We start from the raw sequence: 12,347 nt of genomic DNA, 5'->3' as shown, positions 1-12,347 counted from the left end.
TTGGTGTTTTAATTGTGTATGAGTTCTAGTTTATTTATTATTCCTAGTCCATTGCTTGGTATTATATGTTAAATTCCAATTAGGAATACTACAATGGTATCAGAGCCATGACCTTAGCCAAGCTGTGGGCCTTTTGCCAAGTGAAAAGACCTGGAAATATATATATATATATATATATATCTAAAATTCATGGGATCCAAAGGAAGATTAAAATCAAACATGGCAGTAACCGATTATGGGATCCAAAGGAAGATTAAAATCAAACATGGCAGTAACCTTGAATGAGGTGATTATGATGCAACAAAAGATGATTGATGTGGGGGAGCAGTTGATTCACACCACAATTGGGAATCAGGACCATTCTCAATTATACAACAAATCCGCTATGCCCAAAATTATGGATAATGCATCAAGATAGCAAGTCATGATTGATATTGATGTGGAGTTATTGGCAGCAAACTGGAGGGCATACCAATCATTGTGACATGGCATTCGGGCATCCCTCTCTTTTTGGGAGTTCTGTGAACTAAGAGACATGCACAAATCAATGCGAATTCAGTGGAATTATGCAAGGATGATGAGGAGGATCAAGGCAGAAGATGAAAAAGTAGTTGAAGGGGCCATGGTTGGCAAGGAGATAGTTGAGCATACACCCGTTGATGAAATGCCGACAATTGATGAGGTACCCAGTGTTGTGATCGAGTTTTCAGGTGATAGAAACACACCACAGGTTGATGAGGTGCTGAGAGACATCTTCACCATTGAAGAGGAGTCGATAGGTATAGAGGCATTGTAATATTCCTAATTAGCCATGGCTAATTGGAATATTCGATTTTGCTCAATTTTGCCTTCTATAGTTATTAATAAATAAAAAAAGAACCCTAGTAGCACAACGATGTAACTTAAAAGGGGAGCCAAGGGGGGCCCAAGGACCATGTAGAGAAGGGGCCCACGTAGACACTTGGAGGGCCTGCGCAGATGAGAAGGAACACGTGGCAAGAGAGAGGCTATGTTGGAGGAGGTGGCCTTAGGGTTTTGAGAGAAGCCAATGCTATAAAGGAGAGAGGAGCCTCCTCATTTTGATCATTCGATTATGTTGCATTTGAGCTAGTCACTTCGACTTAGAGCACACTGGCTGTATAGCCTATCTACAACACTGTTTAGTGCATCGAGTGTCTCCGTTCGGAGATCTCACCATTAGCCCGGGGGGGCTTCGAGTGCCTGCTCGAGCAAGGTAGTTTTAGCAGTATTTTGCAGGAGGAGTGATTTCTAGAGTTGAGGAGGAACTGAGCATTTTGATGACTGCGCAGTCTTGAGAGGGGAGGACGCAATCTCTTTTGGTAGGAGCTCCAGATTGGGGTTTTGTGGAGGATTTGAGCTTGGAGATTGAGCAAGGGATCAACCCTTGCATATTGGAGGATTTTGGCAGAGTTTCAGGTAGAGTTTTGGAGGATTCTCTTCAGGGGCAGCGCAGAGCCTTGAGGGATTGCGTAGATCCCCAAGGGGGTGATTTTCGGGGGTCAGCTATTTTAGAAAAGCTTTCTGGGCTTTTCTGGGTTTATTGAGCAGAGGCTGATTCCAGAGTTTTAGCATTTTCTAAGGAGGGGAACAGCCCCAAATCCTCATTTGATTCCAGCAGTAGCAGCAGCACAACAGTTCTCCGGCAGTTTGGACGCAGTTCAGAGAGAGGCCATTTCCTTACCATTTTGAGTGTATTTCTTCACTTGCCTTGTGCAAGTCGAGGTGCTATCTTTCTGATCACCTCTTGTACTCTTTCCATTACTTAGTATAATAAAATGGCTTAGCATTTCTCTTTGCATTTCTCGAGTATCTGCTTATATTCCATGTATACATTATTGTATGTTGCACTACTGTTATTTCTCTGGTTAGAGTTTGCTTGTGTTTGAGGGATATCTCTGATAAGGGATATTACAGTGGTATCAGAGCATAGATCTGGCTCAGCCTGTGGAGCTAGCAGTCTATGACACCGAGGGAGAAGCCCTACATTTGTTACAGAGGTAGGAAATACAGAGATATTGAGCATAGGTTGGAGAACACCTACGGAGAGGGAGACTGTGTTCGGGTGGTGGACACAGAACAGGAAGAGCATGTGGTGAACACAGAACATGAGGAGCCTGTGGTGGACGCAGAGTAGGAGGATTCGATGGCAGATGATGATGGGAAGAAATTTGTGGACATGCTCCTCAAATCAGTGCAGGATCTGTCGAGGCAGATCAAGGTGATGGGGTAGAGATTCACGGTAGGTGGAGGCTAGACAGCGTGAGAGCCCACAGGTTTTCCAGGTTGGAGAGGGATCGGGTGCATCTCACCATTTGCCAGAGCAGGGTGCCACTCAGCGTGATACTACGCAGCAGGTGGCCTCACATTCCCCTATACGCTCTATCTTTCCTAGGAGCAGACACAGGGGCCGGAGCACAGCAGGAGGCAGAGCCCGGTCATATGGGTGATTATTTTGCGGAGTACTAGGCCTATGGGCAGGAGTTCAGGGATGCTCTCTCATTCAGAGACTTTGTTCAGCTCCAACGGGATAGTAGACCCCGCGACCATCACAAAGGATACCAGCATTATCATGATGGAGACTGGACATCTATTTCCAGCTTAACCAGATGTCAGAGACAGAGGCCATCAAGGTGGCGACATTACACTTGGATGGTGAGGCCCAGGACTGGTGGTTCCATGGGTTGGTTACACTCGGACACTCCACATTGACGACATATGCCGAGTTCACCAGGAGACTGATGGAGAGGTTTGACTGGAGGGATCCAGAACAACACTTTGTTGAGCTGACGAGGCTCAAACAGACCGGGAACCCAGAGACTTACATTGCAGACTTCTTGAGGGTTTCAGTGATGGTGCCAGATCTATCCGCGGCATGGAGGATCTACATGTTTGTTGAGGGGTTAGCAGAAACACTTCGGGGTCTAGTCAGATCCACTAGACTAGCCACACTCCAGGATGCTATTAGCAGGACCCGGACACCTTACCCCAGAGACAAGCTTTCCAGCCTAAGGGGAAGGATGTGAGGATTGCTCCTCCAAAGGGGAATCCAGGACGAGCACAGATTGATGATGATGCCAGGAGGGAGTTGAAGAAGAAGCGGTTGTGCTTTACCTGTCATGAGCTGTGGGCACCGGGACATAGATGTGCTGCTGGCAAAGCACATTTAATTGAGGCCTTCTCCGAGAGTAGCAGGGAAGAGGATGAGGACGATGATGTGGAGGTAGGAGATAGTCATGCCGCGTAGGATCTTTTGCCACCTCCACCACCAACAACAGGTGGTGTCGCCTTTGCACCTACTAGAGGGGCCCTTGCAGCATTGCGACGAGTTCCCAAGTATTTGACGCTGCGCGTACGGGGGATAGTACGTGGCCAGCGAGTATCAGTTTTGGTTGACAGTGGGGCAACCCACAACTTCATCGATGCACAGATGGTTGAGCGGAGAGGTATACAGACAAAGAGCTTCGATGGCTTTTCAGTTTTGGTCCCAGGAGATCAGACCATGGTGTGTGCTCGTTATGTTCCAGAGTTATCAGTGATGATGGGCACCTACACACTGACTGACCACTTTTTTGTGGTCGATATTCCGGACACCAACATGATACTAGGTGTTCAGTGGCTTATCACTCTAGGGAAGGTCACGACAGATTGGAAGGCCCTAGAGATGGAGTGGGATGATGAGAAGACAGGGAGGCATGAGAAGATACAGGGACAACACACATATCTGCCTCAGACTGTTTCGGCTCATCGGATGGAGGCAGTCTTCCGGAAGGGAGACGTAGAGTGGGTAGTGGAGTTGCGTGCATCAGAGGCAGGGACTACAGGGCAGACGATGCACCCAGAGATACAGTCCATCCTTGACCAGTATGCCACAGTGTTTGGGGAGATTCTGCCAGGACAATCACCGGACTGGGGATTTGAGCACACCATTGAGCTTGAGCAGGGCATACAGGCAGTGATTACTACCTCCTATAGGCATCCCAAGGCCTATTGGGATGAGATTGAGCGGGCCATTTAGGAGTTGTTGGCTCTTGGGCACATTCGGCTGAGGACGAGTCCTTTTGCTTCTTCCGTGGTGTTGGTGAAGAAGAAGGACGACACATTGAGTATGTGCATTGACTACAGGGCCCTGAACAAGAAGACCCTGAAGAACAGGTACCCCATACCTAGGATCGATGAGTTGATGGATGAGTTGAGAGGAGCACGGTTCTTCTCAAAGATTGATTTGAGATCTAGGTACCATCAGATTTGCGTGAGGGAGCAGGACATTCCCAAGACTGCTTTCATTTGTCACTATGGGCACTTTGAGTTTTTGGTGATGCCCTTCGGGCTAACCAACGCTCCAGCGACATTCTAGTCCTGCATGAATCACATCTTCCGCAGTCACTTATGGAAGTTTGTGTTGGTGTTCTTTGATGACATTCTCATTTACAGCAGGGCTTGGGAGGAGCATCTCCAACACATTGAGACAGTGTTGCGCATCTTGGAGGAGCAGCAGTTCTATGCCAAGCTCTCCAAGTGTGAGTTTGGGTTGACGGAGATGTTGTACTTGGGACACATCATAGGGGTGGACGGAGTGAGTCCACGAGGAGAAGATCAGGGCCATCAGAGATTGGCCGGAGCCGAGGAATGTGACAGAACTCCGGGGATTCATTGGTATTTGTACTTACTATCGGAAGTTCGTCAAGAGTTTCTCACAGCTTGCTGCACCCCTGACAGATTTGACGAGGAAGGGGGCATTCAGTTGGTCGGATGCAGCGCAGTGAGCCTTTGACAGGCTCAAGGAGGTTATGAGCAGCTGCCCAGTGCTTGTATTGCCAGATTTTTCGCAGCCATTTGTTTTGGATTTTGATGCATCGGGAGAGGGGATCGACGTAGTGTTGATGCAGGGAGGTCACCCTATAGCCTTTGAGAGTCGGAAGCTCCTTTCGCATGAGAGGTTGTATTCTATATACGACAAGGAGATGCTGGCCATTATGCATGCATTGGCCAAATTCCGACAGTATTTAGTGGGTAACAGGTTCAGGGTGAGGACTTATCACAACAGCCTCAGGTTCTTTTTGGAGCAGAAACAGCTACAGGAGAGGCACCAGAAGTGGATCAGTAAGATCCAAGTGTATGACTTCGACATCAAGTATGTCAAGGGTAAGAACAACGTGGTAGCGGATGCCCTTTCACGTAGACCAACCACGTTGTCTCTTATGAGCTTGGACACAGACTGGAGGGCTCGACTCTTAGTAGAGTACTCCAAGGACAGATTTGCATGTGAGATTCTGGATGGGCAGGTGGCGGATGACAGGTACAAGGTGATCGATGAGATCATCTACTATAGGGACTGGATCTTCTTGACTGAGGGATCTCAGCTCAAGAAGAAGATACTTCAGGCATCACATGATTCACCATTGGCCGACCATCAGGGGTTTACCAAAATCTACAGGCCATTAGAGAGAGGTTCTCATGGAAGGGCCTCAAGGAGGATGTACTCTAGCATATCCGGGAGTGCGATGTTTGCTAGAGGAACAAGGGGGAGATGAGCCATCCCGCAGGATTATTGCAGTCTCTTTCCATTCTGGAGGGGAAATGGGAGAGTATTTCGATGGACTTCATCACAGGGTTGCCCATGGTGCAGGGCAAGGATTGTATCTTTGTCGTCGTTGATTGACTGACAAAGTACGCACATTTTTTCGCCATATCCGCACACTACACAGCAACGCAGGTGGCTGAGCTGTTCTTCAGAGAGGTCTTCAGGCTACATGGTCTTCCTAAGACCATCATCAGTGACAGGGACAACCATTTCATGGGCGGGTTTTGGCAGGAGCTTTTCTGTTGGTGGGGACAGAGTTGACACCGAGTACCAGTTATCACCCACAGACAGACGGGCAGACGGAGATAGTTAACAAGTGGTTGGAGGGCTACTTGCGTAACTATGTCAGTGGGCAACAACGAGCATGGCTGAAGTGGCTGCATCTGGGGGAGTACTGCTACAATACTACACATCACATGTCCATTGGTATGTCACCCTTCTATTCTTTGTATGGATATCATCCTTTATCTTTTGCTGACGTGATGTTTGGTGCTAGCAAGGCTTCGAGAGCCAAGATTTGGATCCAAGAGAGTCAGGATATCCTCTGAGCTCTCAAGGATAACATGGCTACAACACAGAACCAACAGGAGCTGTATGTCAACAGGGGCTGGGTGCAGAGACAGTTTGAGGTAGGGGACATGGTCTACGTACGATTACAGCCATACTGACAGTCGTCACTGAAGCAGAAGGGGGCTGAGAAGTTCAAGCCCCGCTTTTATGGGCCATATAGGGTGATACACAAGATTGGACAGGTTGCATATGAGTTGGAGCTGCCCCAAGGCAGCAAGATTCATAATGTTTTTCATGTATCATGCCTGAAAAAGGCATTGGGGCAGCAGGTGATAGTGACAGATGAGCTACCACCCATGGATGATGAGGGGCATTTGGTATTGCAACCGGAGGCTATCATTGATACCAGGGAGAGGCAGCTGCGGAGCAGGACGGTCCGGGAATTCTTGGTGAGGTGGAAGAATTTGCCGGATGAGGATGCCACTTGGGAGAGTGAGAAGATCTTGCAGCATCCATCACTTCAGTTGCTTGAGGACAAGCAACATTTTGCCGGGGGAGACTGTAATATTCCTAATTAGCTATGGCTAATTGGAATATTCGATTTTGTTCAATTTTTGCCTTCTATAGTTATTTGTAAATAAAAAAGTGAGGAAGGGGGACATAATTCACTTTTAGAATAAAAAGTCACTTCCTAGTAGCACAACGTTGTGACTTAAAGGGGAGCCAAGGGGGCCAAAGGGGGGATGCAGAAATGGAGCCCATGCAGACACATGGAGGGACTGCGCAGGAGGGAAGAAACACGTGGCAAGAGAGGAATCACACATGAGGAGGTGAGCCTTGGGATTGAGAGAGGCAAAGGCTATAAAGGGGAGAGGAGTCCCCTCATTTTGATCATTCAGTTATGAGCATTTGTGATAGTCATTTTTGACTTAGAGCACGTTGGCTGTTTAGCTAGTCTGCAGCACTGTTTAGTGCATTGAGTGGCTCCGTTCGGAGATCTCACCCTTAGTCCTGGGGGACTTCGAGTGCCTGCTCGGGCAAGGTATTTCCATTGGCATTTCAGCAGTAGTTTCATCAGCAGTTTTATCAGGGTTTTGGAGGACTGTGCAGAACTGAGAGGGGGATGCAGTTTTTTCTGGCAGGAGTTCTGGGTTGAGGGTTTGCAGTAGGATTTGTGCTGAGAGATAGAGCAGGGGATCAACCCTTGCATATTGGAGAGTTTTGGCAAAGGTTTCAGGCAGATTTCTGGAGGGTTTCATTCAGTGGTAGCGCAAAACATTGAGGGACTGCACAGAACCCCAAGGGGGTGATTTTTGGGGGTTGGCCATTTCAGAAAAGCTTCCTGGGTTTTTCTGGGTTTCTTGAGTAGAGTCCGATTCCAGAGTTTCAGCCTTTTCTGAGGAGGGGAGCAACCCCAAATCCTCATTTGATTTCTAGCAGCAGCAGTAGCACGACAGTTCTCCAGCAGCTTGGACGCAGTTCAGAGAGGGGCCATTCCTTTGCTATTCTGAGTGTATTTCTTCACTTGCCTTGTGCAAGTCGAGGTGCCATCTTTTTGATCACCTCTTGTACTCATTCTATTACTCAGTATAATAAAATGGCTTAGCATTTCTCTCTGCATTTCTTGAGTATCTGCTTATGGTTATATTGTTATATGTTGCACCATTATTATTTGTATCTCTTTGAGCATTCTCGGCTATTATACCACTTGTGTGTTTTCTCCTATACTCTTAGACAGAGTCTGGAAAGGGCCAGGTAGCCTCCGGATCTCGTCCTCTTTTCAGAGGCGACATATCTGGTAAATGCCCTCCCAGTCCATCTCTGGTTGGAGTTTGCTTGTGTTTGAGGAATATTCCTGATAAGGGATATTACATAAAGTCTATTGAATCAAAATTCACGTCGAAGTCAGGCACGACTTGTCAAGGATAACTTTTGCAAAATATGGATAGGATCGAATCTTTGCTAAAGTTGAACTTTACTTTTGCCTAGTAAAGTTTATTGAATCAAAACTCGCGTCGAGGTCAGGCACGACTCGTCAAGGATTGAATTTAGTCAAACATTCAAGCAAAACCAATCGCATATGATCCATATCAATAGAACAATGGCATCAAATGCTTCAAACAATTATGACCATAGTAAAAAACTGTATCATCTTCAACAAAAACTCAGCTGCATCCGTGATATTTAAACTTGAACCACTATCAATATTCACTATAAAACTCATTCATCACAATAGATTGTTGTACACTTAAAGTCCAGTATTATGTACATATATATAGGCATGGTGAGGGGTCCAAGGATTATGTGGGTTGATCCAAATGAAATCGACCAAATCATAACCATATTATGATTTGTGCAAAACTGACCATATAACAGCCCTTAAGGCTGACCTTATTACCATGTGACCATAATTTTAATTTGAAAATAATATTCCAGCCAAGGCCGACTTGTCTTGGTTTTTTCTTGCAGTTTTGCCTTCGTTGGAGAGCCATATCAATATCTTTTAGTTGATGCTTGGGTGAGGATCATTCTTTGACCCCTATATTAGTTTTTTAATATTTTACTAACATTGGGTGAAATGGCCCATGCATTGGGGCATACCATCTTCAAATGAGCGTATCTCTTCAACCAACAAGAACCATGTAGTATGCCACCTATCGTTGAAACAACATGATGGGGACTATCAAATGATGATGGTCTTGTGTGCAAAATCAATGTCCTCTACATGCTTTTGCCTCGACAAGTGCGAGGCACCTGGACAGGGGCTTCCTTCCTTCTTTTCCAAGACTTCTTGTCCATTTGTACTTCCAATTAATGCAATAAAAGGCGTATGTTAAAATCATTCAAAGACTGACTTCGACATCAATGACAACACCATTCAACAATTTTGCCTCTCTCTCTCTCTAAAGAAATTTCGACCCTCTTTTCTTGTGGTGGAGATTGGATCTATAAATGCACTTTGATATTTGGAGCTGATTTTGGTTATCTTTCCAGTGATTCTTTGGACAAATGGATGGAATCTTTGCATGTTATCTTGTAAGTGCACTTAATTGTTGAATATCTATTTTGTTCATGTCTAATGTATGGAATAATGTTGATTCTAGGTTATGCTAATTATGTCCTAATTTGTTGAAGATATACTGATTACTATCTAGATGATCTATTGCTTGCATGACTCATAAAACATGTGAATGAATTGTCCTATTGGTGATCTCTTTGTAGCTCTCCCATGAAGAATCCACTATCCATTACATAGTAATTGTTGAAATTTTGATTGTTGGACACAGTATCTTGATTCTCAACCTCCTTGGAAACTTATTGGTTGACCTATCATATTATAGACTCCACTCACCCAAAATAAGGCACCAACCCTCCTTTGTTGGTGATCACTTTAACTTTTATCCATAAATTTTCTCCTTTCTTTTTTCCCTAATTCGGCTCCTTCAAGGCCAAGTGAGCTAAGGCTTGATGCGAATCCCTAGGAAAGGTGAATTTGTGGGATTGGAGAGCCTAAACATCAAGGGGATAGCATTTGCCACAAAATCTATCCTTTTGGTGGGCATCCACTTCAATCTTGTCCATAAATTTTCTTGCCCTAGTTGTTTGCCCCTAAGGGGGAACCCTAGTCTAGTTTTGCTTCAACTTAGGGGCTTCTTTGAAGGTTTCATGAGCCTTGGACTTGTTAGTATACATTGTTGGAAACCTTTTCTCCTAGCCTTGACCTTTGGTTACACCAACACTCAACTCATCAATCAAACCCTAGGTCTTGTGCCTCATCAAATAGGCCTCTATCAAGAAAGTGAATTGCCTCCTATTGAAGCCTTGAACCTAAATTGTGCCTTTCTTGTAGAAAAACTTATTGTGTCACCTTGTACTTTAACCTTAGAATATCCATTAGATGACCTCACATATCGGGACTCCTACCATCACTAGTCTAGTTTTGCTTCAACTTAGGGGCTTCTTCAAAGGTTTCATGAGCCTTGGACTTTTTAGTATACATTGTCGGAAACCTTTTCTCCTAGCCTTGATCTTTGGTTACACCAACACTCAACTCATCAATCGAAACTTAGGTCTTGTGCCTCATCAAATAGGCCTCTATCAAGAAAGTGAATTGCCTCCTATTGAAGCCTCAAACCTAAATTGTGCCTTTCTTGTAGAAAACCTTATTGTGTCACCTTGTACCTTAACTTTAGAATATCCATTAGATGACCTCACATATCGGGACTCCTCCCATCGCTAGTCTAGTTTTGCTTTAACTTAGGGGCTTCTTCAAAGGTTTCATGAGCCTTGGACTTTTTAGTATACATAGTTGGAAACTTTTTCTCCTAGCCTTGATCTTTGGTTACACCAACTCTCAACTCATCAATCGAAACCTAGGTCTTGTGCCTCATCAAATAGGGCTCTATCAAGAAAGTGAATCACCTCCTATTGAAGCATCAAACCTAAATTGTGCCTTTCTTGTAGAAAACATTATTGTGTCACCTTGTACCTTAACCTTACAGTATCCATTAGATGACCTCACATATCGGGACTCTTCCCATTGGTGAAAATCCATAAAGAGCAGGGGGTTTTGGCTTGTTGTGATAGTGGGCCACTACCCCATTGTTGTTTCTTGGTCTAGTTTTAGCCTTCTGGAGTGCCCCTCTCCAAGGCCTGTTATATTTTGCGGCAACAAAGTCATTTTCATGGAACCAAATGATGATGATAGAGGCCTAATGATTTTGAGATTTTAAATTGAGGTCTTATCTTGGAAATACCACATTGGATGATACATTGCACTTGCTTGATACAATGTTTCATATATTTGGCAATCTAATTCTCTAGAGTCTAAACAGATTAAATCGATGGCATAAACCCTATAACAACTTTCAAATTTGGGCCTTAAAGTCTCATTTACTATGAAATTTTATTGCGGGAAGATTGCCTTGATGTCTGCTTGTTCTTGGAATGTTTTACTTTATTTATGGTATAACATTTCTGATGGTAAAAAGATTCATAATTTACTTCAACATTTTTCTCTAAGAGCACCTCTCACTTTCTTACTATTTACCATGCTGAAGTACATTAATGTGAGGATCTATCTTGGAATATTTCATTTGGTCCAACCTTTAAAACACATCTGAAGATTGAACTTGTGCTCAATATGTGCTCAAATGACATGTTTGGAAGCTAAAATTTCAATTGCAATCGCTGGTATAACACTTGTGCTTAAGGGTTTGGCATAAATACTAGTTTGAGTAATGTTTGCTCTTCTAAATCTGCTGCAACAAGTGATCGCAAGCAGATTTTAAATTTGGGAGAAGTCATCACTTTTGCATATAAGTGTTAGTTGACACAACTTAATCTTAAATATGCTATGTTTTAAGTTTTCCTTTCATGATGGTTTATAGACAATAACGCACAACATTGGCAGCATTTCATAATTCGAGCACTTAATCATTTCCTGTGGACTTCAAGTTATGGGAAAATGTGATACATATTTCAGATCTAGGCATTGTTGACTGTTGTACATTGATCACTCTATTATTGTGTTGATGGATGGATCTTAACATTGATATAAAAATGTCCCAAATAACTTGATAATTTAAGTGTAACTTTGTGATCTCTTGTTAGCACTTGGATTCATTAATTTGAATGGATGGTTATTGTTAAGGCATGAGCACATTTGAGCATTCTTGGATAATTCTTGGTTGTGAACATTTCTTGAGGCATAATTTAGAAATTATTGTGACGATAAACAAATCTAGTTTTACTTGGTTATTTAACATTGTCACAACTCACTTTAAGTCATTTTCAGCTTTCTATGACAAAAGTTTGTTGTTGATTTGTAATTCATTGGCAAACTTGTGTCACTTGAAGTAACAAACTCACATGCTTAATCATTTCTCATATATAAGGAAAATTGGTTATTTGGTGACAAAATTCCTAGTCAATTCAAGCTAATAAAACTTTCAGACATCTACGATGTGTAGCTTAATTGACCATAGTCATACCCCCTTGATTAAGATGCCTCCTTTCCTTTAGTCTAAAATGAGAGGCACGAACACTGAGGCGACAGTGGGTGGCATACCTAGTAGTTTTCTTGAGGATTTCCTTGAGTTTGAGTAGTAACAAGCCCCAAAGGACTGAAAAAACCTTAATTTGATGTCTGAAACAGCCTTACAGTGGATAGAGGAAGAAAAAACTACACTAGCGCTAATACCAAGTTATATTCATAAGCCAATGGATATATGGT

At 43.8% G+C, this 12,347-nt stretch overlaps 1 protein-coding gene across 2 annotated transcripts in view; it reads left to right on the top strand.

Moving 5' to 3' along the window:
* Positions 1-12,347, top strand: part of LOC149222529 (transcription initiation factor IIB-like) — a 200,645-nt gene that overhangs the window by 86,205 nt on the left and 102,093 nt on the right. The gene's annotated exons all lie outside the window — the stretch shown is intronic.

Source organism: Pinus tabuliformis, chromosome Q (genome assembly GCF_031772625.1).
Source record: "Pinus tabuliformis cultivar Carrire ecotype Pingquan chromosome Q, CPIR1, whole genome shotgun sequence".
NCBI classification, from domain to species: domain Eukaryota; kingdom Viridiplantae; phylum Streptophyta; class Pinopsida; order Pinales; family Pinaceae; genus Pinus; species Pinus tabuliformis.
The sequence above is the reverse complement of the archived record's forward strand: the minus strand, read 5'-3'. Positions and strand labels throughout refer to the sequence as shown.